Source organism: Rhinopithecus bieti, unplaced genomic scaffold, assembly GCF_001698545.2.
Source record: "Rhinopithecus bieti isolate Rb0 unplaced genomic scaffold, ASM169854v2 scaffold_12859, whole genome shotgun sequence".
Lineage (NCBI taxonomy): Eukaryota > Metazoa > Chordata > Mammalia > Primates > Cercopithecidae > Rhinopithecus > Rhinopithecus bieti.
The window spans coordinates 1509125-1535000 of NW_016807388.1; positions in this window are offsets into that span (position 1 = coordinate 1509125).

Here is a 25876-nt window from a genome sequence, read left to right on the forward strand (position 1 = left end):
ATTTATATGTAAATATATTATTAAGTAACTATATAAATACAGATATTTCGTATCTATTTTATATCAACATATAAAATGTATACAATGTATACAATGTATTTATACATACACATATATACATGAATATACATATTCATCTATATAAATGTCTTCAGAGAGTAGATATATGATGAAATGGGTTTATATACATATACAGAACTGAATCCAGTGCCTGAAACATAGTATGCCTTAAATACACGAATGTTTTTCATCCCTTTTAAGTACTTTAGACACTAAAGTACTAAATCAAGGTAAAGAAAAATTCCATTAACTGTGAATGGGAAAACACCAATCTCTCTCTGGTCTCAAGAGTGTATCTTATGAGTCTGTCATGTCCCCACCTTGACACAATGAAGCAGCTATGCACTGCTATGCTGATACTGGGAAAAGAGGCAGTAGCTTCTGCAGAGTTTGGCTGTGAAACTCATATACCAGCTTGAACTGCTGCCATCTCTGTCTGCAATCGTGGGACAGCAGGAAGTCTTTTTTCCCTACCTGAGATTTTTGCATGTATTTATTATGGGAAAAAATTCTCCTTCCTAAAGTTTTCTTATTTGCTTTAACTCTCATTGCTACATTTCCATAATGTTGGATAATCACAAAGCACATAAAAACATTTTTATGTACAGCCAAATATATATGGTAATCTCATTGAGTGACATTTGCAAAGCAGCGCTGCACTGGTGTTGATAAATAATACATCATATTACATTTTATATATTGAGGCAGTGGAATTAGAAATGGGGAAAGAAAAAGCTATATTCAGTTATTTCCATTCTAGTCATTGCTTCCTACCATGTGCTGCTGAGTGTTGTATATGTTTTAAAATGAATACACAAAATGTGGGGATTTTGTCTTTCTTTGAGATGATTGTACAAAATGCATTCATAAAAATTTGAAGATAGACTGTGGGATATATCTTAATACATTGATGTAGGGCAATATAACGATGAGAATACTTACCAAGCAGCAGCACATCTGCTTATCCTCAGCCGTGAGTGGCAGATTGATAGCAAACGTGTCATCACTTTTCATTCCAGGAACTATGGCAGCATCACTAATTGACCATGACATGCTTTTAGACTGAATTCAGAGGCAGCTGGAGTGGAAGAATGCCTTCTTAATACAGTGTCCATGCAATCTCTACCAAATACATTGACAAAGTCAAACTTCTTTGCTATATCTCACCCACAAATCTGGAGGGTGCGAAGGGGTGCAGAGGCCTGCAGCAGTGACAGAGGTCAGGCAGCAATGGATCCACACTCAGAATTTCCTCAGTGTCAAGGATAGACATACATTTAAAATCCATAGAAGTAATATTTATATCTGCTCATTTTGAGACATTGTAATCAATTTTCCAATATTATCTAGTTTATTTAATAGCTTTATTGAGAGCCTACAATATTAGATGTGCCAATAGAATACCTGCCAATATACTCGACAATAAACCTCCAAATTTGGTTTATTTCTACATTAAATTATTCAATGGGAATAACTTCATGTTTGGGATGCCATCCTCAGGTGCCTGAGATCTTAATGTGTTGATACATCTACCTAAATTTGTAGCAGAGTAAATTAGCCTGTGTTTAATTCAACTCCCACACCTGATTATTACATTAGTTTATACTCTAGAGTCTAGAAAGACTTAAACATGCGATATGGGTAGAGGTTTTAAGATGGGGTTGAAGAGATAAAGATTGGTATCAATACTTGAGCAAACTAAGTAATTTTAATTTTGCTCTAAGCACATTACAAATACATCCCATAAAAAAAAACAAAATAAGGCTTTACAGACCTCAATTGTATACAGTTTGGGGAACAGGTTTAAGAAAATGAATACAACATTACAAAAATATAATTATAATAGGACATTGATGGGGGAAGGGTATGCAAATAAAGAAACCAAAACTTCAGCATCACTAGCTTTATGGTAAATCTGTCTTTGATTCTAGCAAACTAGAAACACAAATTGTAACTTGCATATATATGTATAATAGAATGAGACATTGAGCACATTGTTAAGAATTTTCCCACATTTTAACAAAGGTGGCTAGAAACATTTCTGTAGGACTAGTGGAGAAGAGGCAAAATTTACTCCCTGGAAAACACCCACTTTCCACACATAGCATAGTAAAATAGAGGGATTTTATCGAAACATTTTCTGGAAGATAATACGTGAGACACTGAGGCTTTGTGCACTTTCCTCCCTCGAAAGAAAAGCGTAAAGGGATATGCTTTTCTTTGTCTCAGGCTAAGTGATTAGGGCCAAAAGAAAAACACTCACAGAGATAAGGTTGTCTATACTCGGTAGACTAGTAACTAGTAAACACATTATGACTGAAGAAATTACTAAGACTGCTTCTCCTATAGCTAAGTGCAAGAAAATTCTTGGGGACACACATAAGAATGCTTCCTCCTTACCTGAAAATGCCTAAGAAAATTAAAGCTAATTGTCACATCTGATGATGGGAGAGAAAAGAGAGAGTGCAACAGGAGAAATGTCTGCCCTTGTAGATTTTGGAAGGATCAGGATGGTGTGTGTGTGTGTGTGTCTTTCCCCTGTAGGCTCAATATGAGTCATATTGAAGGGAACCTAGGCATCGGGGTGAGGAAAACTTGGGAGAAAAGGAGACTGGGCATTTGAATGAGATCAGCCATAGAATGCATCACCCATGTCAGTATGGTATAGAATGAAGGCTACACTGAGTAGCCTCCAAGAATCTTCCAATACATATCTGTAAAATTCCCAACATTTGAATCTTTGACTCAGCAATCAGTAGAAAATTATCAGCAACATTAACTAAGCAAAAATATTTTGCTCATTTTCTTCTCATCCTTTATTCTCCTCTCCTTTCTCTGGCAAAGACTTGAGTGGACAAAGATCATACTAAAATTCTTCTTCCCCTTGCTGATTTCCAAGCATTTGGTCGATTTGAACTGAAATAGGGAGAAAAATGTTCGAATTGTATGAGAGATCAGTGTTGATTTGGATTATACTAGACTTCTTAATGCTGAAAAATGACACTCTCCTAATACCCAGAATTCAGGGAAAAGCAATTTATCTGCCAAAGATACCATCTAGAGAAAGGGAAAGATTTCAGAGTATATTTGAAGCTCCAGATGGTAAAAAAACAAAATTGTTTTCTGACTATATCTTACTTACCAAATTCAGTGTGTTTACTAAACCTGTGGGCATCTCATATTTACTTTTAGAAAATGTTTTTGCCATATAATAATCAATTGCATTCACTTTTCTTCTCCAGTGGAGCTGTGCTCTATTATGTTGTTATGATGAAAACTCATTATATAAATGTAACCATATGAGAGGTGCTATTGAAACCAAAATATGTGAACTTTTAAACTTTTTTGTTTTTTATTACTGTGTGGAGCAAACTCTCTAAAAAGCCCTCCAGTAAGGAATTGAAGAAGTACCCTTTTCTTTAATACATTAAGAAAGGAATAAATTTGCTTATGACACCTTCCTTTCCTCACTTTGGCTGGTTCAAAGTTTTTCAATTTCACTGGAATTACATTGCTGTGAGACTCCAGATATTACAAGCATACTACAGGGTAATCTTATTATTCATAGAAGGTTGTGAGGGAAGGGTTTATATTAATACAAAAAAAATCTATTTCATGACAAAGATTCAAAAAAAGTCAAATTTGCTATCGTTTATTGCTCTTGTATGTGAGAATCACTATAGAAAAATAAAATGTGACCTTATATCAGTTGATATCTCTAATTTATATCTTTATTTAAAAAAATAAAATTTATTTTAGTAACAATCACTCTTCAGGGTCAGGAATTTTCTGTATAGTTAAATATTGCCAGGGGAGACATTTTATCAATACAATTAAAACAAACAAACAAAAAACCTCACTAGCAGTAACAGCAAGATGGCCAAATAGGAACAGCTCCAGTCTGCAACTCCCAACAAGATCAACACAGAAGGCGGGTTATTTCTGCATATCCAACTGAGGTACCTGGCTCGTCTCAGTGGGACTGGTTAGACAGTGGCTGCAGCCCATGGAGAGCAAACTGAAGCTAGGTTGGGCGTCACCTCACCAGGGAAATGCAAGGGGTCAGGGAACTCTCTCCCCTAGCCAGTGGAAGCCCTGAGGGACTGTACTGTGAGGAATGGTGCACTCCAGCCCAGATACTATGCTTTTCCCACGGCTTTTCCCACTGGTTTGCAACTGGCAGACCAGAGATTCCCTCTAATGACTACACCATCAGGGCCCTGTGTTTCAAGCACAAAACTGGGTGGTTGCTTGGGCAGTCACCAACCTAGCTGCAGGAGTTTTATTTCCTATCCCAGTAGTGCCTGGAATGCCAGCGAGACAGAACTATTCACTCCTCTGGAAAGGGGGCTGAAGCCAGGGAGCCAAGTGGTCTAGCTCAGCAAATACCACCCCCACAGAGTCCAGCAAGCTAAGATCCACTGGCTTGAAATTCTCACTACCAGCACAACAGTCTGAAGTCAACCTGGGATGCTTGAGCTTGGTGGTGGGAGGCGTGTCCGCCATTACTGAGGCTTGAGTAGGCAGTTTTCCCCTCACAGTATAAACAAAACCATGTGGTAGTTCGAACTGGGCAGAGCCCACCACAGCTCAGCAAAGCTGCTGTAGCCAGACTGCCTCTCTAGATTCCTCCTCTCTGAGCAGGGCATCCCTGAAAGAAAGGCAGCTGCCCCAGTCAGGGGATTATAGATAAAACTCCTCCTGGAACAGAGCACCTGGGGGAAGGGGCAGCTATGGGTGCAGCTTCAGCAGACTTAAATGTTCCTGCCTGCTGGTTCTGAAGGGAGCAGCAGATCTCCCAGCACAGCACTTGAGCTCTGCTAAGAGACAGACTGCCTCTTCAAATGTGTTCCTGACCCTCATGACTCCTGACTGAGAAACACCTTCCAACAGGGGTCAACCGACACCTCATACAGGAAAGCTCCAGCTGGCATATGGCAGGTTCCCCTCTGGGATGAAGCTTCCCAGAGGAAGGAACAAGCAGCAATCTTTGCTGTTCTGCAGCTTCTGCTGGTGTTACCCACGCAAACACGGTTTGGATTGAACCTCTAGCACTAATCTCCTGCAGATCTGCAGCAGAGGGACCTGACTATTAGAAGAAAAATTAACAGATAGAAAGGAATAGCATCAACATCAACAACAACAACAAAAAGACGTCTGCACAAAACCCCATCCAAAGGTCACCAAAATCAAAGACCAAAGATAAATCCGTGAAGATGAGGAAAAACCAGGACAAAAAAGGCTGAAAATTCCAAAAACCAGAACAGTTCTTCTCCAAAAGATCACAGTTTCTCACCAGCAAGGGAACAAAACTGGTCAGAATGAGTTTGACAAACTGACAGAGGTAGGCTTCAGAACGCAGGTAATAACAAACTCCTCTGAGCTAAAGGAGCATGTTCTAACCCAATGCAAGGAAGCTAAAAACCTTGAAAATAGGTTAGACAAATTACTAACTAGAATAACCATTTAGAGAAGAACATAAATGGCCTGATGGAGCTAAAAGAGACAGCACAGTAACTTTGTGAAGCATGTACAAGTATCAGTAGCTGAACTGATCAAGTGGAAGAAGGGATATCATAGATTAAAGATCAACTTAATGAAATAAAGCATGTAGACATGATTAGAGAAAAAGGAATGAAAAGGAATGAACAAAGCCTCCAAGAAATATGGGACCATATGAAAAGACCAAACCTGTTTGATTGGTATACCTGAAAGTGATGGGGACAATGGAACCAAGTTGGAAAACACTCTTCAGGATACTATCCAGGAGAACTTCCCCAACCTATTAAGACAGGCCAACATTCAAATTCAGGAAATACAGAGAACACCACAAAGATACTCCTCGAGAAGAGCAACCTCAAGACACATAATCATCAGATTCATCAAGGTTGAAATGAAAGAAAAAATGTTAAGGCAGCCAGAGAGAAAGGTCAGGTTACCCCCGCAAAAAAGCCCATCAGACTAAAAGTGGATCTATCTGCAGAAACCCTACAAGCCAGAAGACAGTAGAGCCCAATATTCAACATTCTTAAAAGAATTTTCAACCCAGAATTTTATATCCAGCCAGACTAAACTTCATAAGCAAAGGAGAAATAAAATCATTTACAGACAAGCAAATGCTAAGAGATTTCATCACCACCAGGTTTGCCTTACAAGAACTCCTGACTAAAGCACTAAATACGGAAAAGAAAAATGGTACCAGCCACTGGAAAAACATACCAAATTGTAAAGACCATCAACACTATGAAGTAACTGTATCAACTAATGGGCAAAATAACCAGCTAGCATCATAAAGACAGGATCAAATTCACATAAAACAATATTAACCTTAAATATAAATGGGCTAAATGCCCCAATTAGATGACACAGACTGGAAAATTGGATAAAGAGTCAAGACCCATTGGTGTGCTGTATTCAGGAGACCCATCTCACGTTCTAAGACACACATAGGCTTAAACTAAAGCAAAGGAGGAAGATTCACCAAGCAAATGGAAAGACAAAAAAAAAAAAAAGCAGGGGTTGCAATCCTAGTCTCTGATGAAAACAGACTTAAAAGGAACAAAGATCAAAAGAGATAAAGAAGGGCATTACATAATGATAAAGGGATCAAGGCAACAAGAAGAGCTAACTATTATAAGTGTATATGCACCTAATACAAAAGCACCCAGATTCACAAAGCAGGTCCTTGGAGACCTACAAAGAGACTTACACTCCCACACAATAATAGTGGGATATTTTAATACCCCACTGTCAATATTAGGCAGAACAATGCGACAAAAAAGTAACAAGGATATTCAGGACTTGAACTCAGCTCTGGACCAAGTGGACCTAATAGACATCTACAGAACTCTCCACCACCAATCAACAGAATATACATTCTTCTCAGCACTACATCACACTTATTCTAAAATTGACTATACTATTGGAAGTAAAACACTCCTCAGCAATGCAAAAGAATGGAAATCATAACAAACAATCTCTCAGACCACAGTGCAATCAAATTAAAACTCAGAATTAAGAAACTCACTCAAAACTGCACAACTACATGGAAACTGAACAACCTGCTCCTGAATAACTTCTGGCTAAATAACAAAATGATGGAAGGAATAAAGATGCTTTTTGAAACCAGTAAGAACAAAGACACAACATACCAGAATCTCTAGTACAGATTTAAAGCAATATTTAAATGGAAATTTATAGCACCAAATGCCCACAAGAGAAAGCAGGAAAGATCTAAAGTCGACACCCTAACATCACAATTAAAAGAACTAGAGAAGCAAGAGCAAACACATTCAAAATCTAGCAGAAGATAAGAAACAGCTAAGATCAGAGCAGAACTGAAAGAGATAGAGACACAAAAATCCCTTCAAAAAAACTAATGAATCCAGGTTTTTGGAAAAGATTAACAAAATAGATAGACCCCTAACCAGACTAATAAAGAAGAAAAGAGAGAAGAATCAAATAGACACAATAAAAAATGATAAAGGGGATATCAGCACTAATCCCACAGAAATACAACCCACCATGACAGAATAATATAAACACCTCTACATAAATAAACTAGAAAATCTAGAAGAAATGAATAAATTCCTGGACACATACACCCTCCCAAGACTAAACCATGAAGATGTCAAATTTCTGAATAGACCAATAACAAGTTCTGAAATTGAGGCAGTAATTAATAGCATACCAACCAAATAAAGTCCAGGACCAGATGAATTCACAGCCGAATCCTGCCAAAGTTACAAAGAGGAGCTAGTACCTTTCCTTCTGAAACTATTCCAGACAATAACACAAGAGGCACTCCTCCCTAACTCATTTTATGATGCTAGTGTCATCCTGTTACCAAAACCTGACAGAGACACAACAAAAAAAGAAAATTTCAGGCTGATATCTCTAATGAACATCGAAGTGAAAATCCTCAATAAAATACTGGCAAACCAAATCTAACCGCACATCAAAAAGCTTATCCACCATGATCAAGTTGCCTGTATCCTTGGGATGCAAAGCTGGCTCAATATATGCAAATCAATAAATGTAAACCATCACATAAATTGAACCAGTGACAAAAACCACATGATTATCTCAATAGATGCAGAAAAGGCCTTGATAAAATTCAACACTTCTTCATGCTAAAAAACTCTCAATAAACTAGATATTGATGGAATGTATCTCAAAATAATAAGAGGTATTTATGACAAGCCCACAGCCAATATCATACTGAATGGGCAAAAGCTGGAAGCATTCCCTTTGAAAACCGGCACAAGACAAGGATGCCTTCTCTCCCAACTCCTCTTCAACATACTATTGGAAGTTCTGGCCAGGGCAATCAGGAAAGAGAAATAAACAAAGTGTATTCAAATAGAAAGAAAGGAAGTCAAATTGTCTCTGTTTGCAGATGACATGATTGTGTATCTAGAAAACCCCATCATCTCAGCCCAAAATCTTAAGCTGAAAAGCAACTTCAGCAAAGTCTTGGGTTACAAAATCAATGTGCAAAAATCACAAGCATTTCTATACACCAATAATGGAAAAACAGAGCGAAATCATTAGTGAACTCCCATTCATAATTGCTACAAAGAGAATAAAATACCTAGGAATATAACTTACAAAGGATGTGAAGGACCTCTTCAATGAGAACTACAAACCATTGCTCAAGGAAATGAGAGAGAACACAAACAAATGGAAAAACATTCCATGTGCATGGATAGGAAGAATCAACATCATGAAAATGACCATAATGACCACAGTAATTCATAGATTCAATGCTATCCTCATCTAGCTACCATTGACTTTCTTCACAGAACTGGAAAAAAACTACTTTAAATTTCATGTGGGACCAAACAAAAAGCCCATGTACCAAGACAGTCCTAAGCAAAAAGAACAAAGCTGGAGGCATCATGCTACCTGACTTCAAACTATACTACAAGGCTACAGTAACCAAACAGCATGATACTAGTACCAAAACAGATATATGGACCAATAGAACAGAACAGAGGCCTGAGAATTAACCCCACACATCTACAACCATCTGATTTTTGACAAACCCGTCACAAACAAGCAATGGGGAAAGTATTCCCTATTTAATAAATGCTGTTGGGAAAACTGGCTAGCCATATGTGGATAACTGAAAACTGGACCCCTTCCTTATACCTTGTACAAAAATTAACTTAATATGGATTAAAGACTTAAACATAAGGCCTACAACCATAAAAACCTTAGAAGAAAATCTAGGCAATACCACTCAGGACATAGGCAAGGGCAAAGACTTCATGACTAAAACAACAAAAGCAATGGTAACAAAAGCCAAAATTGACAAATAGGATATAATTAAAAACAGAGCTCCAGCACGGCAAAAGAAACTACCATCAGAGTGAACAGGCAACCTACAGAATGGAAGGAAATATTTTTAAACTATACTTCTGACAAAGGGCTCATACCCAGAATCTACAAGGAACTTAAACAAATTTACAAGAATAAAACAATACCATCCAAAAGTAGGCAAAGGATATGGACAGGCACTCCTCAAAAGAAGACATTTATGTGGCCAAGAAACAAATGAAATAAAGCTCATCATCACTGGTCATTCAAGAAATGCAAATCAAAACCACAATGAGATACCATCTCACGCCAGTTAGAATGTCGATCATTAAAACATCATGAAACAACAGATACTGGAGAGGATGTGGAGATATAGGAACTCTTCTGTACTGTTGGTGGGAGTGTAAATTAGTTCAACCATTGTGGAAGACAGTGTAGCAATTCCTCAAGCATTTAGAACCAGAAATACCATTTGACCCAGCAACCTCATTACTGGGCATATACCCAAAGGATTATAAATCCTTCTACTTCAAAGACACGTGTACACATATGTCTACTGCAGCACTATTCACAACAGAAAATACTTGGAACCAACCCAAATGCCCATCAATTATAGACTGGATAAAAAAAAAAAAAAGTGGCACATATACACCATGGAATACTATGCAGATGTAAAAAGGGATGAGTTCATGTCCTTTGCAGGGACGTGGATAAAGCTGGAAACCATCAGTCTTAGCAAACTAACACAGGAACAGAAAACCAAACACCGCATGTCTGCATGTCCCCCTTTTTTTTATTGAAATGGAGTTTTGCTCTTGTTGCCCAGGCTGGAGTGCAATGTCATGATCTTGGCTCACTGCAACCTCTGCCTCCTGTGTTCAAGTGATTCTCCTGCCTCAGCCTCCCAAGTAGCTGGAATTACAGGTATGCACCAGCACACCTGGCTAATTTTGTATTTTTAGTAGAGACAGGGTTTCTCCATGTTGTTCAGACTGATCTCGAACTTGTGACCTCAGGTGATCTGCCTGCCTCACCTCCCAAAGTGCTGGGATTACAGGCATGAACTACTGTGCCCGGCCGCATGTTATCATTTATAAGTGAGAGTTGAACAATGAGAACACATGGACACAGGGAGGGGAACATCACACACTAGGGCCTGTCAGGGAGTAGAGGGCTAGGGGAGGGATAGCATTAGGAGAAATACCCAATGGAGATGACAGGTTGATGAGTGCAGGAAACCACTATGGCATGTGTATAACTATGTAACAAACCTGCATGTTCTGCACATCGTGTATCTCAGAACTTTAAAGTAAAAAAAGAAAAAAGAAAGAAAGAAAGAAAAAGAAAAAGAAACCTTAGCATGAAATTTTGGTTATGAGGCATTAGGATAATAATGATTATGAAGATGAAGTCTATCCACAATAACTGATACTTTTAGGGTGCCTTTATTAGTTAAAGGTTTATTCTTGCATATTGTTTCACTTTATGCCAACTTGATATGCAGATGTAGTTGTTCTTGAATACTTTTTTAAAAGTTAGTTAAAAAAAATTTTTTTTTGAGACCGAGTCTAGCTCTTGTTGCCCAGGCTGAAGTGCAGTGGTGCGATCTTGGCTTACTGCAATCTCCGCCTCCCGGGTTCAAGTGATTCTCCTGCCTCAGCCTTCTGAGTAGCTGGAACTTCTGTCAAGTGCCATCACGCCCGGCTAATTTTTCTATTTTAATAGAGACAAGGTTTCACCATATTGGCAAGGGTGGTCTCAGACTCCTGACCTCAAGTGATCTGCCCACCTCAGCCTCCCAAACTGCTGGGATTACAGACATGAGGCATCACACTCCACCATAGATACTTTTTAGAAATTTGAGATTTTATATTTAGACAGGTGAGAAAAATTTTAATAGAATGTAAGTTAGAAGAAAAAAGGGGTAGAGCCATTTCTAATACTAAATCCCATGAGCTCTTAAAATTAAATTTCATGCTCCCCCTTTTCACAATCACAAATATATTTCCCCCTAAGGAGCTAACTCTCAACAAGAGGTCTTAAAGAAGAACGTGCGAACATGCTTCTACACAAGGTTAGGTATTAGCTAAAGGTTATTGAGACTCATACAAAAAGAATACATCTGGATATATGTTGGTAAACCTTGATGATAAGGATGAAGAGATGTTTTCTAGCATTTAACATTTCTAGCATTTAAAATAAGCCTTATTTTTTTTTTCAAGATGGCAAATTTGAAGCATCGTTAGCATGCATCTCCACTTGGAAAGACAAAATGGTATGTAGAGTCACACCATGAACTTTTTTTCCCCCAAGAAACAACACAGAAGCTTAACAGAAAAATGGAAAGAAACCACAGACTCTTTGAAAGAAAGGGTGGGATGCAGCATTCACCATGAGCCAAGTGGAAAACTGTAAATCCCTAGAGTATGAGAGGGGGATAAACTGCCTCCAGGATATACACTCCCACCAGGGAACATGGCAATCCAGGACACAGGAGAGGCCTTAACCCCACTCGGTGCTGAGCTGATTTAGTGAGTGGTGAGGGGTATTTGAGAAGGAGTGGCATCAGGATGTGCTTTGCATACATTCCCAGTGCCCAGTGGGGAAGGAGGAAAGGCATTTTGGATCCTTCCTTGCAGGGCATCTCACGAAAGCCTGCAAAATTACTCAGGTGGCAGTTACACATTAAGAGAAGCTTCCACCTGAGATACATGATATAATCTTGAGTGGAGACAAACTCATTTGACCAGAACCCAGGGATGAATAAGAAGTATGCTGCAGCCAAGAGTGCAGGAGTTGGGTGACCCACTTCTTGGGCATACTAGGAGGGGTGTGGCCTGAAAGCCACAGTTTCTGTCTCCATGGGGAAAGCTTGTGGTTAGGGCGGTTTTGAGTTCCGAACACAGACTGCCTGGAATCTAGCTAGCTGCTGCTAGTGGAAAACTCTGGGTGAGACCTGCCTTGCTAAGTGTCTGGGAGCTGGGTGGGGCTTGCTGCTGCCTGCTACACCCCACTCCCTGTGTAAACTCTTCTATACAACAGAGGCAGCTGTGCTGCCCCCTGAACATTACCACAGTGGCCAGAAAACTGCCCTCCAATCCTGCTGCTTGGGCCCACATGTGGGGAGCCAGAGCACAGACTTGCCTGACCCAGCCTCCACCTGACTTTGCCCCTTGCTTAACACCAAAGAAATATTTTGGAGCTCTATGGCTCCACTCACTGCCTGAGACCCAGAACACCTCCTCTGGGTAACATAAGGCATGCACAAATTCCATAGCAACCACTGTAGCTGGTGTTCATTTGCAAGGGGTACCTCCTTGCCAGAGGCCAAACAACACAGTCTATTACAGCAATCGGCAGGTAGAATAACACAGCATCCAGGAAGGAGAAAACTTGTGCGTGACCTCAACTATCGCCATTGCCTGCATCACCCTTGCCAACCAGAAGTTCTGAGTTTGTCCACATGATTAATTCATTGCTGGAGCATTAGGACAAATACCTAATGCATGTGGGGCTTAAAACCTAGATGATGGGTTGATGGGTGCAGCAAACCACCATGGCACATGTATACCTATGTAACAAACCTGCACGTTCTGCATATGTATCCCGGAACTTAAAGTTTAATTAAAAAATAAAAATAAAATAAATTTGAAAAGAATTTCAGAACTCAAAACGAGGCTTTTACATTTACCAATCAGACAAAATAAAAAAGAATAAAATAAATAAACAAAGTCTCCAAGAAATGTGGGATTATGTAAAGCAGCCAAACATAAGAATCATTGGTTTTCCTGAGGGGAAGAGAAAGCAAAAAGTTTGGAAAATATATTTGAGAAAATAATTAACAAAAACTTTCCTGACCTTGCCAGAGATTAAGTATCCAAATACAAGAAGCTCAAGGAACCCCTGGGAGATTAATTATAAAAATGACATCACCAAGGCATTTAGTGATCAGGCTATCTAAAGTCAACATGAAGGAAAGAATTCTAAACAGCAGTGAGACAAAAGCATCAGGTAACCTATAAAGAAAAACATATCAAACTAACAGCAGACGTCTCAGCAGAACTCTTTTAAGCCAGAAGAGATTGGGGTCCTATCTTTAGCCTCCTTAAACAGAATAACTGGTCACCAAAAATCTTGTATACAGCAAAACTAACTCTTATAAATGAAGGGAGTATAAAATATTTTTTCAGAAAAGCAAATGCTGTCACCACCAGAACAGCCCTATGAGAAATGCTAAAAATAATAATAATAAATAAATCTTGAAACAAAAGACTGCTATGCACCAGAATAGAACATTTTGAAAATATGAAACTTGCAGGGCCTATAAAACAATAACACAATGAAGAAAAAAGTATGTAGATAAAAATCAACATAATGTCTGGAACAGTACCTCATATATCAATATTAATGTTGAATGTAAATGGTCTAAATGCTCCACTTAAAAGACACAGATTGGCAGAATGAATAAAAAATGACAAACCAAATATCTGCTGTCTTCAAGAGATGCAACTAACACATAAGGATGCTTACAGATTTAAGGTAAAGGTAGAAAAATATATCTTATTCAAATAGAATCCAAAAGTGAGATGGAGTAGTTGTTCTTATATTAAATAAAACATACTTTAAAGGAACAACAGTAAAAAAAGACAAAGTCATTGTATAATGATAAAAAGGATTAATCCAACAAGCAGATATTACAATCCTGAATACATATACGCACCTAACTCCAGAGCTCCCAGGTTCATAAAACATTTACTACTAGACCTAAGAAAAGAGATAGACTGCAACACTGTAATGGTGGGGGTGGGGGAGGGGACTTCCACACTCCACTGACAGCACTAGGCAGATCATAAAGGCAGAAAGTCAACAAGGAAACACTTAACTTGAACTATAATGAAATTGAGATGGAAATTAAAAATTTCTTTGAAATGAATGATAATAGTGATAAAAGTTATCAAAATCTCTGGGATAAAGCAAAAGCAGCACTAAGAGGAAAGTATGCCCAGACCTGCAGGGATGTTTTAACATAAGCAAGTCTGTAAGTTTATTACGTTATAGAAACAGAATTAAAAGCAAAAATCAGATGTTTCTCTAAATAGATGCAGAAAAAGCATTCAGTTAAATCTAGAGTTCTTTTATTATAAAAACCCTCAACAAACTAGATATAGGAGGAACATACCTCAAAATAATAAAAGCCATTTATGGTAAAACCATAGACAACATTACACTGAATGGGGAAAAGCTGAAAGTGATACCCTTATGAACTGGAAAAAGATAAGAATGACCATTTTCACAACTTCTATTCCACATAATACTGAAAGTCCTAGCCAGGGCAATCAGGCAAGGAAAAGAAATAAAGGACATCCAGATAGGAAAAGAGAAAGTTGGGCTATCTCTGTTTGCTGATGATCTGATTGTATACTTAGAAAACCCTAAAGACTCTTCCAAAAGATTTCTAGATTTAATAAATAAATTCAGTAAAGTCTCCAGTTACAAATTGAATGTATACAAATCAGTAGCACTGCTATACACCAACAATGACTAAGGTGAGAATCAAATCAAGAATATAATCCTTTTATAATAGATGCAACATAAAAAGATATCTAGGAATATACTTAGCCAAGGAGGTGAACGGTCTCTACAAGGAGAACTAGAAAGCAGTGCTGAAAGAAATCATAAATGACACAAACAAATGGAAATACATCCCATTCTCATGGAATAGAAGAATCAGTATCATTAAAATGACTATATTGCCAACAATAATCTATAGATTTAATGAAATTCTTATCAAAATACCAATACAATTTTTCACAGAATTAGAAAAAATTCTAAAACTCATATGGAACAAAAAGAAAAAAAAAGCCTGAATAACCAAAGCAATCTCAGTCAAAAAGAACAAATCTGGAGGCATTGCATTACCTGACTTCAAATTATACTACAAGGCTATAGTAACCAAAACAGCATGGCACTTATATAAAAGTAGACACATAGATTAATGGAACAGAATAGAGAATCTAGATATAAAGCCAAATACTTACAACCAACTGATCTTCAATAGAGCATACAAAATATAAATTGAGGAAGGTATATCCTATTCAACAGATGGTACTAGGAAAACAAGATAGCTTCATAGAGAATGAAACTGGATCCCTGTCTCTTACTATATACAAAGATCAACCCAAGATGGATGAAATAGTTAAATCTAAGACCTGACACCGTAAAAATTCTAGAAGAAAACCTAGAAAAAACTATTTTGGGCATTGCCCTACGCAAATAATTTATGACAAAACAAATGCAACAAGAACAAAAGTAAATAAATAAAACGTAATTAAACTAAAATGCTTTTGCACAGAAAAAAATCATCAGAGTTAACATACAGTCCACAAAATGGGAGAAAATATTTGCAAACTATGCATCTGACAAGGGACAAGTATCCAGAATTTACAAGGAACTCAAACAAATCAGCAAGTAAAAACCAATCCCATCTAACTGTGGGTAAATGACGTATGTAGACATTTTTCAGAAGAAGAAGATATACAGGTGGTCAACAAACTTATGAAAAAAAATGCTCAACATCACTAATCATTAGGGAAATGCAAATTAAAATCACACTGAGACACCAACTTCCCCTCCAATCAGAATGGCCATTATTAAAAAGTCAGAAAAAAATAGGGGTGGCATGTATATGATGAAAAGGGAATGCTTAGACTTTGCTAGTGTTAATATAAATTATTGCAATCTCTATGTAAAACGTTATAAAAATTTCTTAAAGAACTAGAAGTAGATCTACCCTTCAATCCAGCTATTTCACTACTTAGTATCAACCCCAAGAAAAAGACATAATTCTATCAAAGACATTTGCATACATATGTTTATTGCAGCACAATTCACAATTGTAAAGCTATGAAACCAACCTAAGTGTCCATCAACTGATGAATGGATAAAGAAATTATGAGTGGATATATATATATATATATATAACACTGTTACATTGTTTGAGGTTAATCACAAGATACTGAGGCTCTGTTCCAATATTTGCTTTTTTGGTTGTTTCTTTTCAACATGTTTTTCTGGTGTGCTACTCAATAATAAAAAATACTACTCAATCATAAAAGAGAACAAAATAATATCTTTTGCAGCAACTTGGATGGTGCTGGAGGCCATTATTCTGAGTGAGGTAACTCAGGAATAGAAAAACAAATACGGTATGTACTCACATATGAGTGGGAGCTAAGCTATGGGTATGCAAAGGCATTCAGAGTGGTATAATGAACTTTGGAGTCTCAGAACAAAGGATAGTGGGAAGAGGGTGAAGGATGAAAAACTACATATTGGGTACAATGTACACTACTTGGGTGACAGGTGCACTAAAATTTCAGACTTCTTCACTGTACGTTTCATCCATGTAACAGAAAACCACTTATACCTCAAAAGCTATTGAAATTAAAAAATCGATACAATAAAGCAAAAATTAAATAAAATAAGCCTTGAAGGATATATATATATATAGTTCTAAGATCAACTAGCAGCATTTTCCTGCCATCAAACAATAAGGTGAAGGTCAAGCAAACCTATTTTCCCAAGATGAGAAAGAAAAACAGAGTTGTAATCTGCTTAACCAACTGGAATGTGTTAGACAAACATTGAAAAAGAGAGAGCTGCACAGAGGGAGCACTTAGAAGTCTGTAGAATCATGTATTATGGTTCCTTGGCCAAGAGCTAGGCTGCGCATACATAAGGTGACATTCCCTGAGGCTAGCAGAGAACTCCACTGACCACTCACTATGAAACTGAAAGTCAAATGGGATAGCAGAGGTTATGCACTGCTGGAACCTGGATTGTGCAGTTCTGAGAGATGTTGGTGTTCCAGTCCAACCAGAATAGAAAGACTTCACAGAATAACTTAATCATTCAATGTAGACCCCAGAGGGACACAACTGTGTAGTGAGGACCCCTCACTAAATCTACAGCCAAGTTCCAAACTGAAGTAGATCTGTCCTAATAAAGGTAAGCTTGGCAAGAGCAAAACGATCTGTTAGCAATTTAACTGCACGCTAAAAGATTCAAGTAGTTTTTAAAATATGGCATAAATGAGGTTCCTTTTGATATATGACAAAATGTGAAATCATAAAATTTCAAAAAGCAAGTGACTAAAGTAAAATCATAACATTGTATTGTAGGATTTGTTTTACAAATATAAAATATCTGAAAATGATAGCACCAAAATAAAATGGAATTTTACCATGATTCTACTAAAAATTGCACAATATTGAATCTAGGTTAAAAAAAAGCAAATAAGTAGGAAGATGTGATCCATAATCCAATTTTTTAAATAAAATAATAAAAATGGATATTGGAATTAGCATATAGAGACTCTAAAATCAGTTATTATCAATATGTTCAAAGACCTAAAGGAAAAAAAAATGATGAGTCATAAAAAATAAACAGAGTCCCAGAATAGTTATAGAAGCTGTACGAAGATCCAAATAGAAATTGTAGACTCAAATAATATAATATGTAAAAGAAGCTGCCAGTTAAATTCATTGTAAACAGAGTAAAAAAAAGAGATATTAAGCTTGAGATAGAGAGAGCAGAGACAGCAGAAATTATCTAATCTGAAGCACACAAGAAAAAATGTTGAAAAGAAACAAACAAAAAAGCAAATAATGGAACGGAGCCTCGGTATCTTGTGGTTAACCTCAAACAATGTAACAGTGTAATTTAAATCCCAGGAGAGGAGAGAGGGAATGGTCAATGAAAGTATTTGAAAATATAATCACTGAAATTTGTCTAAATTCGAATAACTCCATCAATTTATATACCAATATTTATTGATTTCTAATCTCAAGAAGGCTAAACACAAAGAAAATCACACCACTATGATATAATTCACAGTAAACTGCTGAAAATGGAAAATACAAAGAAAATCTTAAAAGTAGACAGAGATAAAGACACATTAGATCATTAGTTATAGAATAATATTATGAAGAATTGCTGACTTCCTATCAGAGATGAGAGAGGTAAAAGACCATGAACTGACATCATAAAGGATCTGAATGTAAGACAACTGTCAACCTAAAACTCTATAAGTAATGCAAAAATCTTTAAAAATAGGAGAGAATTAAGATATTTCAGATAAATTACAGTTAAGAAAAATCATCACCAGCTCACTTACATTTCATGAAACATTGAAGCAGTTTTTTATATTGAAGAGAAATAACAGAAGATAGAATCTTAGGTTCTCCCAGAAAAAAATGAAATGCATAGGAAGTAATAAATATGTGTATAAATATATACACAATTTTCTTATAATTTTCAAAAGCAAGTGACTAAAGTAAAAATCATAACATTGTAATGTAGGATTTGTTTTACAAATATAAAATATCTGAAAATGATAGCACCAAAAATAAAAATGGAATTTTACCATGATTCTACTAAAAATTGCACAATATTGAATCTAGATAAATTTGGTGAGATAAGATGCAAATCATTATATCTGTAGAAACTACTAAAATAATGTAAACAGATAAAGCTAAAAAGTCTATAGAGAAGACAGAATAAGAAATTACATTTAATGCCAAAGAAGCCAGAAAAGGAAAAAGAGAACTGAAAACAGGTAGCACTATTAAAAAACAGAAAATAATCAAATTAAGTGAAACTATATAATTAATGACATTAAATATATGTGTACTAAGCATTCTGATTAAAGAACAGAGATGATGAGACTGTCTAAAACAGTAAGACCCATTTTGTTGTCTCTATTTAAAGAGTAAGCAATTTAAGTAGATACAACTAGGCTGAATGTAAAAGGATGGAAACACATACTAAGCAAACACTAATTATAAGAAATATAGTAGGCTTATATAAATATCAGACAAAGTTGACTTAAAGATACAGAATATTATAAGATCAATGGGAACTTTCAGAATCATAAAATGGTTAATCTTTAAGAATATATGTAAATTCAAAATGTCAATGAATCTAATTGCAGTTTTACAGGATACATTAAGAAACCATTGACAAATTAAAGGGAAAATAGACAAATCTACACTCACCTTTGTAGATATTAACACCCAGTTTTTTACAATACATAGAGTACCTACACAAACAGTAACAATAGACCAATAGTAATGTAGAATTATTGAGCATGCAATCATATAACTTGATTAAAATGTATTATATTAAACCTAAAAACAGTAAAATACAAGCTGCTTTCAAGTACACCTGCAGTGTACACCAAGATGGACCAGGTAATGGGCCTTAACATGAGTCAAAATATAGTCTAACTGTGTCTGGTCTGGCTGGACGTTTCCATGAAAATCACACGAGTCCACTATACAAATATATCGGATTAAACTGACTGAATGAGAAGAAAGTGGCAAGTATGTAAGAGGCCTTGGTAAGACTTGTGCAGTCTTCAGAATAGAAGGCATACCATATGAAGGTTAAAGGGCTTACCACAGTGCGTTTGTTTATGGGTCCAATGGTATGGAACATACTGAGACACCTCCTCCAAAGTGAAGGTGTACTTTTCACTTTGCATCACTACAGAGGAAGTACAAAACTACAATACTTATTTAGATTATGAATACATCATATCCCACCCTTGGGAATTCTCCACTGTTTCACTTACTAAGTATCAAGGATACCTACCAATTTTGTGTAGGACCCAGAAAAGCCTCTGCAGGAGGTTGAGACTGAAGTAAAATCAGCTCTTTCACTTGAGCTATGATTCCATCAGATTCTAAGATATCAGGGGTATCTGTGTTAAGAAAAGTTTCCATATGGGTTTATGCAAACCTAAATAAGAAAGTGACAATAGAGACAACTATTTACCTAGGATAATTGAGTTAAGCCATACCACCTACAGGAGGTACATCAATTTAAAATCAAATACTGTCATGCTATTGGATTATGGTAGAGAAAGATCCTCTGACATCAAGAGACCATGGGACCAGAGTGTCTTTTATCTTTGGTTCTGTCAGACCATCACATTATAATGTTTGGCAGTTCCAGTGACATTCTTTTGTGATATGTCAGTGAGGCATATAGGACCCAGGACCAGCAGAGCCAGAGGCCACAAGTGAGTTGCATGATCAAGTGAGCCAGATACCGTGCTATTCTTGAATCTTGCATCATCACCTTTCTCAATGCATACCTATACCATAAGACTGGGGGAGAGGGGAGCCTTTTAAAATCAAATGATGGAGGAAAAAAACATGAGTATTGTTCTTGGATGAACTTGATATGTGAATTCAAGTGAAAATGGACTGCTGCCACATTACAGCCCACTCAGGGGTAACCCTGAGAGATAGTCGTAAGGGTAAATTCTCCCAGTGGGCAGAGCTTCAAGTCAGTGTATGTGTTTGAAAAACAGCAGCCTGAGATTGGAATATATATTTGTGGAGCTGCAAAGTATTTAGCTAATTGTCATGAATAGGATTGAAAAATTTGGGACAAAGAAATATGGGAGAGAGGCATGCAGTTAGTTGTATTGGAAGAGCAGGAACAGTGAAACTCTTTATTGCATGTATACCCCAGAGAACACGCACCACTGAATGGGGTCAAGTCCACCACTAAGCAAAATGGCCTGGACAGTTAGCATAATCCAGCTTTTTACATTGGTCAGCTCAGTGCTGGTACAGCAGGCACATGGAAAGAATAGCTATGGGAGCAGAAATGGTTGCTATACATAGGCCCAATAGCATGGGCTCCAAGGCTGAGTTAGCTATTGCCACTGCCAATGTCCAGCTACCAGCAACAGAAACAGAGTTCTCAAGAATGTACTATCCTTTATGAGATGGTCATTTGATTCCTTTCCATAGGACAGTGATTCATTTTAATTGGAATAAATATATATTTTGGGCTTGGGGTTTTATTTCCTTCTTATAGGGCCTTATCCAGCAGAATTTTCTGATAATTTACAGAGAGTTTAGTTTACAAGTAGATTACACATAAAATTGCATTGGACTAAGAGATCCACTTTGTGGCTGCCTTGATTATCTATTGCTGCATAAGGATGCCCCAAAAGTTGGTGACTTTAAACAATAAACATTTATTTTCTTACACAGTTAATCTAATAGGGAGTAAGGTGAAGGAAGCATATTGTACGGCCTACTAGCACTTGAAGTCACACACTGTCATTTCCATAATATTGTATTGGTTATATGCATTAACCCCATTCAGTGTTAGAGGAAACTGCACAAAGGCATGAATAAATGAGAATAAAAATGAATGGACATGATCTTGGAGGCTGGCCTTTATAAGAGCCAAGATAGTGAGGCAGTGGATAGCTAGCCATGGGATTCACCAGTCTTATCACTTATAGTACTTCACAGAAGCATAGATATACATTGAGGAACTGATAAAATGGTCTTTTGAAGACACAGTTGATGTTCCCACTTGGAGATTTTATAAGAATTGCACTCTATCCAACCAGGATTCAGTGTATACCCTAATAAAATAGCCATTTTATGATGGTATTTCTCAAATAAACAGAATACATGGGTTCAGCAACCAATAAGTGGAAGCAATAGTAATCCCCCTAGTCATTACTCTCAGTTATGTGTTTGGAAAATGTGTACTTCATGTTTCTATGAATCTAGCCTCCTCTTTGGGTCTAGACTCTCTTTCTTGACAAGATATCCTTTCTTTCTTTGAACTGCTTTGGTCAAAAATTAATTCTCTTCATATGTAGTTCTATTTTTAGTCTCTCAATTAGATTCAATTTATGTGTGTGTTTATCTTTGCATCCAATACCACCTTATCTTGGTTACTGTGGCTTATGGAGTAACACTTGAAATCATGGAGTACAAGTAATTTATCCATCATTTGCTCTCCCAAATTGACTATTCTAGATCTTATGCATTGTCATACAAACTTTTAAAATTAACTAATTGGTTTCAGCTAAAAATTACCTTAGATTGGATTAAGATTGCATTGAGTCTACAGATTAACTTGGAGAGAATGGACATCTGTCTTAGGTTAGTTTTTCTGTACTATAGGCTCTGAAATTTTGATACACACACCCATGAGAATTCTTGGTGAGTGTTATTGAGAACAAGTCTTCAGGGGTAGAGAAGCAGGTCTGGACAAATAAATCAGTTGGTCTTTGCTGTATCTCTATATTAGTCTGTTCTCATGTGGTTAATAAAGACATATCAGAGACTGGGCAATTTATAAAGGAAAGGAGGCTGAATGGATTCACAGTTCCACATGACTGGGGAGGCCTCATAATCATAGCAGAAAGCAAAGGAGGACCAACGTCATGTCTTACATGGTGACAGGCAAGAGAGCTTGTACAGTGGAACTCCCATTTATAAAACCATCAGATCTTATGAGACTTCTTGACTTATTCTTGTGAGGTTGTTCACTACCATGAGGACAATACGGAGGAAATCACTGACATGATTCAATTATCTCCACCTGGGCTTACCTTTGACACATGGAGATTATTAAAACTCAAGGTGAGATTTGAGTGGGGACACAGCCAAACCATATCATTTTGCTCCTCGCCCCTCTCAAATTCAACGTCCTCACATTTCAAAAACCAATTATGCCTTCTGAACACTACCTCAAAGTCTTAACTTATTTCGGCATTTACTCAAATGTCCATACTGCAAAGTCTTATCTGAGACAAGGCAAGTTTCTTCTGCCTATGAACCTGTAAAATCACAAGCAAGTGAGTAACTTCCTGTATACAATGGGGCTACAGGCCCCATGGAAGTCTGAAATCCAATAGGGCAGTCATTAAACCTTGAAGTTCCAAAATGATCTACTTTGACTTCATTTCTCACATCCAGGTCACACTGATGCAAGCAGTGGGATCCTGTGACCTTGGGCAGCTCTACCCCTGTGGTTTTGCAGGGTACAGCTCCCTCCTAGCTACTCTTTCACAGGCTGGCGTTGAGTGTCTGCAGCGTTTCCAGGTACACAATGCAAGCTGTTGGTGGATCTATCATTCTGGGGTCTGGAGGATGATGGTCCTCTTTTCACAGCTCCACTAGGCAGTTCCCCAGTAGGGACTCTATGTCAGGGGGTGGGAGTTCTGGCTGAATATTTTTCTTCTGCACTGCCCTAGCAGAGGTTTATCATGAAGGCTCATCCTCTGCAGCAGACTTCTGCCTGGACACTCAGGCATTTCCATACATCCTCCAAAATCTAGGCAGAGATTCCCTAACCTCAATTTTTGACTTCGGTGCACCCCCAGGTTCAACCACTATGTGGAAGCTGCTAAGGCTTGGGTCTTGCACTTTCTGAAGCAATGGCCTGAGCTGTATGTTGACCCCTTTTAGCCGTAGCTAGGACACAGCTGGACACAAGACTGCACAAAGCAGTAAGACCCTGGGCCTGGCCAGTGAAACCATTTTTTTCTACTAGGCCCCCAGGCATGTGATGAGAGAGGCTGCTATGAAGACCTCTGATATGCCCTGGAGACATTTTCCCCATTTTCTTGTGAATTAACATTTGGCTCCTCATTATTTATGCATATTTCTGAAGCCTGCTTGAATGTCTCCTCAAAAATGGATTTTTCTTTTCTATCACATCATCAGGCTGCAAACATTCTGAACTTTCATTCTCTGCTTCCCTTTTAAACATAAGTTCCAATTCCAAACCATATCTTTGTGAATACATAAAACTGAATGCTTTCAAGAGCACCCAAGTTACCTCTTGAACACTTTGCTGCTTAGAAATTTCATCCACCAGATGCTCTAAATCATCTCTCTCAAGTTCAAAGTTCCACAAATCTCTAGGGTAGGGGAAAATCCTGCCAGTCTCTTTCCTAAAATATAGCAAGAGTGACCTTTACTCCATTTCTTCCAACAAATTCCTCATCTCCATCGGAGATCATCTAAGCCTGGACTTTATTGTCCATATCGCTATCAGCATTTCGGTCAAAGCCATTCAACAAGTCTCTAGGAAGTTCCAAAGGTTCCCATATGTTCCTGTATTTTTTTGAGCCCTCCAGACTATTCTAACTTCTGCCTGTTACCCAGCTCAAAAGTTGCTTCCACATTTTCAGACATCTTTACAGCAGCACCCCTCTCTACCAGTACCAATTTACTATATTAGTCCGTTCTCACTCTGCTAATAAAGACATACCCAAGACTGGGAAATTTATAAAGGAAAGGAGATTTACCGGACTCATAGTTCCACATGGCTGGGGAGGCAGAAGGTGAAGGAGGAGCAAAGTCATGTCTTACATGGTGGCAGGCAAGAAAGCTTGTGCAGGAGAACGACCATTTATGAAACCATCAGATCTCATTAGACTTATTTACTACCACAAGAAGAGTATGGTGGAAACTGCCCCTGTGATTCAATTATCTCCACCTAGTCTCACCCTTGACACTTGGGGATTATTAACATTCAAGGTGAGATTTGGGTGCAGACATAGCCAAACCATATCAATCTCTAACAAAAGCCTCTGTCAATTGTGTGGGGGAGCTCTGGAGCCGGAATGAACTTTCAGAATCTGCCTGCAATAGGCCCCACATCATGCTAGGTTCATGTTATCACCAAACAAACAATAATGAAGTTGTGAGAATAATAAATAAGAAACAAAATAATGCAAACTAGGACTGATGAATACAGAGTGCACATTTGTAAGCATTTTATGAAACTTTTTCTTCTGCATTGGTGAGAAAATAAGGGAGCTATCAAGGAATAAGCATCACTTAATCAAGTTTGTGATGAGTATCTGTTTCAAGCTTCTATTTTATTCTTTTTTTCAGACATAAGTCCTCCTTTTTGAAATTTAAGAACTGACTAGTGACACCTAGGTTTGCAGCTGTTTAGAAGAACTTGCATCTTCATTTTCAATATAAATTCTCTTATTCCATTTATCTTGACTCCAGGAGAATAAAACATGCTGTTGCCACTCCAAACTGGATAAAATGTGTTGAGTTCAAAAGGTTTAGAAGGGATTTATGGGGAGATAATCACACAGTGTGTTTTATGATTTGCTGTAAATTCCGTGGCTACAGCATACTAGGGCAAAGTGCTTACTCAGCATTATTAAAAGTTCAATATTGTCACTTTGCCCATTATTACAGGATCTGGTAGATAGACTGGTATTTCCCCAGAGAGTAATTAATACTGAGGACTGCATCATTGCTGGTTGATTTCCATTTACAGTAGTTTTTAGTTGTACCCAAGGCCTGTTTATTTCATCTTAACATAGTTGGTGGCAGGAGGGTGGTGGGGTGTGAGGGAGGGGGTGGGGATCCTCTTGGCTCCCTGTAATTGTAAAATATCCTTTCACTCTGCATTTCCAAACTCTCCCATTCTTAAACACTGAGCTCAGATGTCACATCTTTCATGAAGCTGTCACTTTGTCGCTTTGCCTTCGGTCTGCCTCTCTTTTGAACTCCAATATATTTTTTGGAGAGTTTTTTTTATAAACTGATTGTGGACATCATATGCCAGAAATGTTTTCTAATTTGTATCATCCATGATGGCTAGCAAAATTCCATATGCATGTAGAAAGGTATTCAGT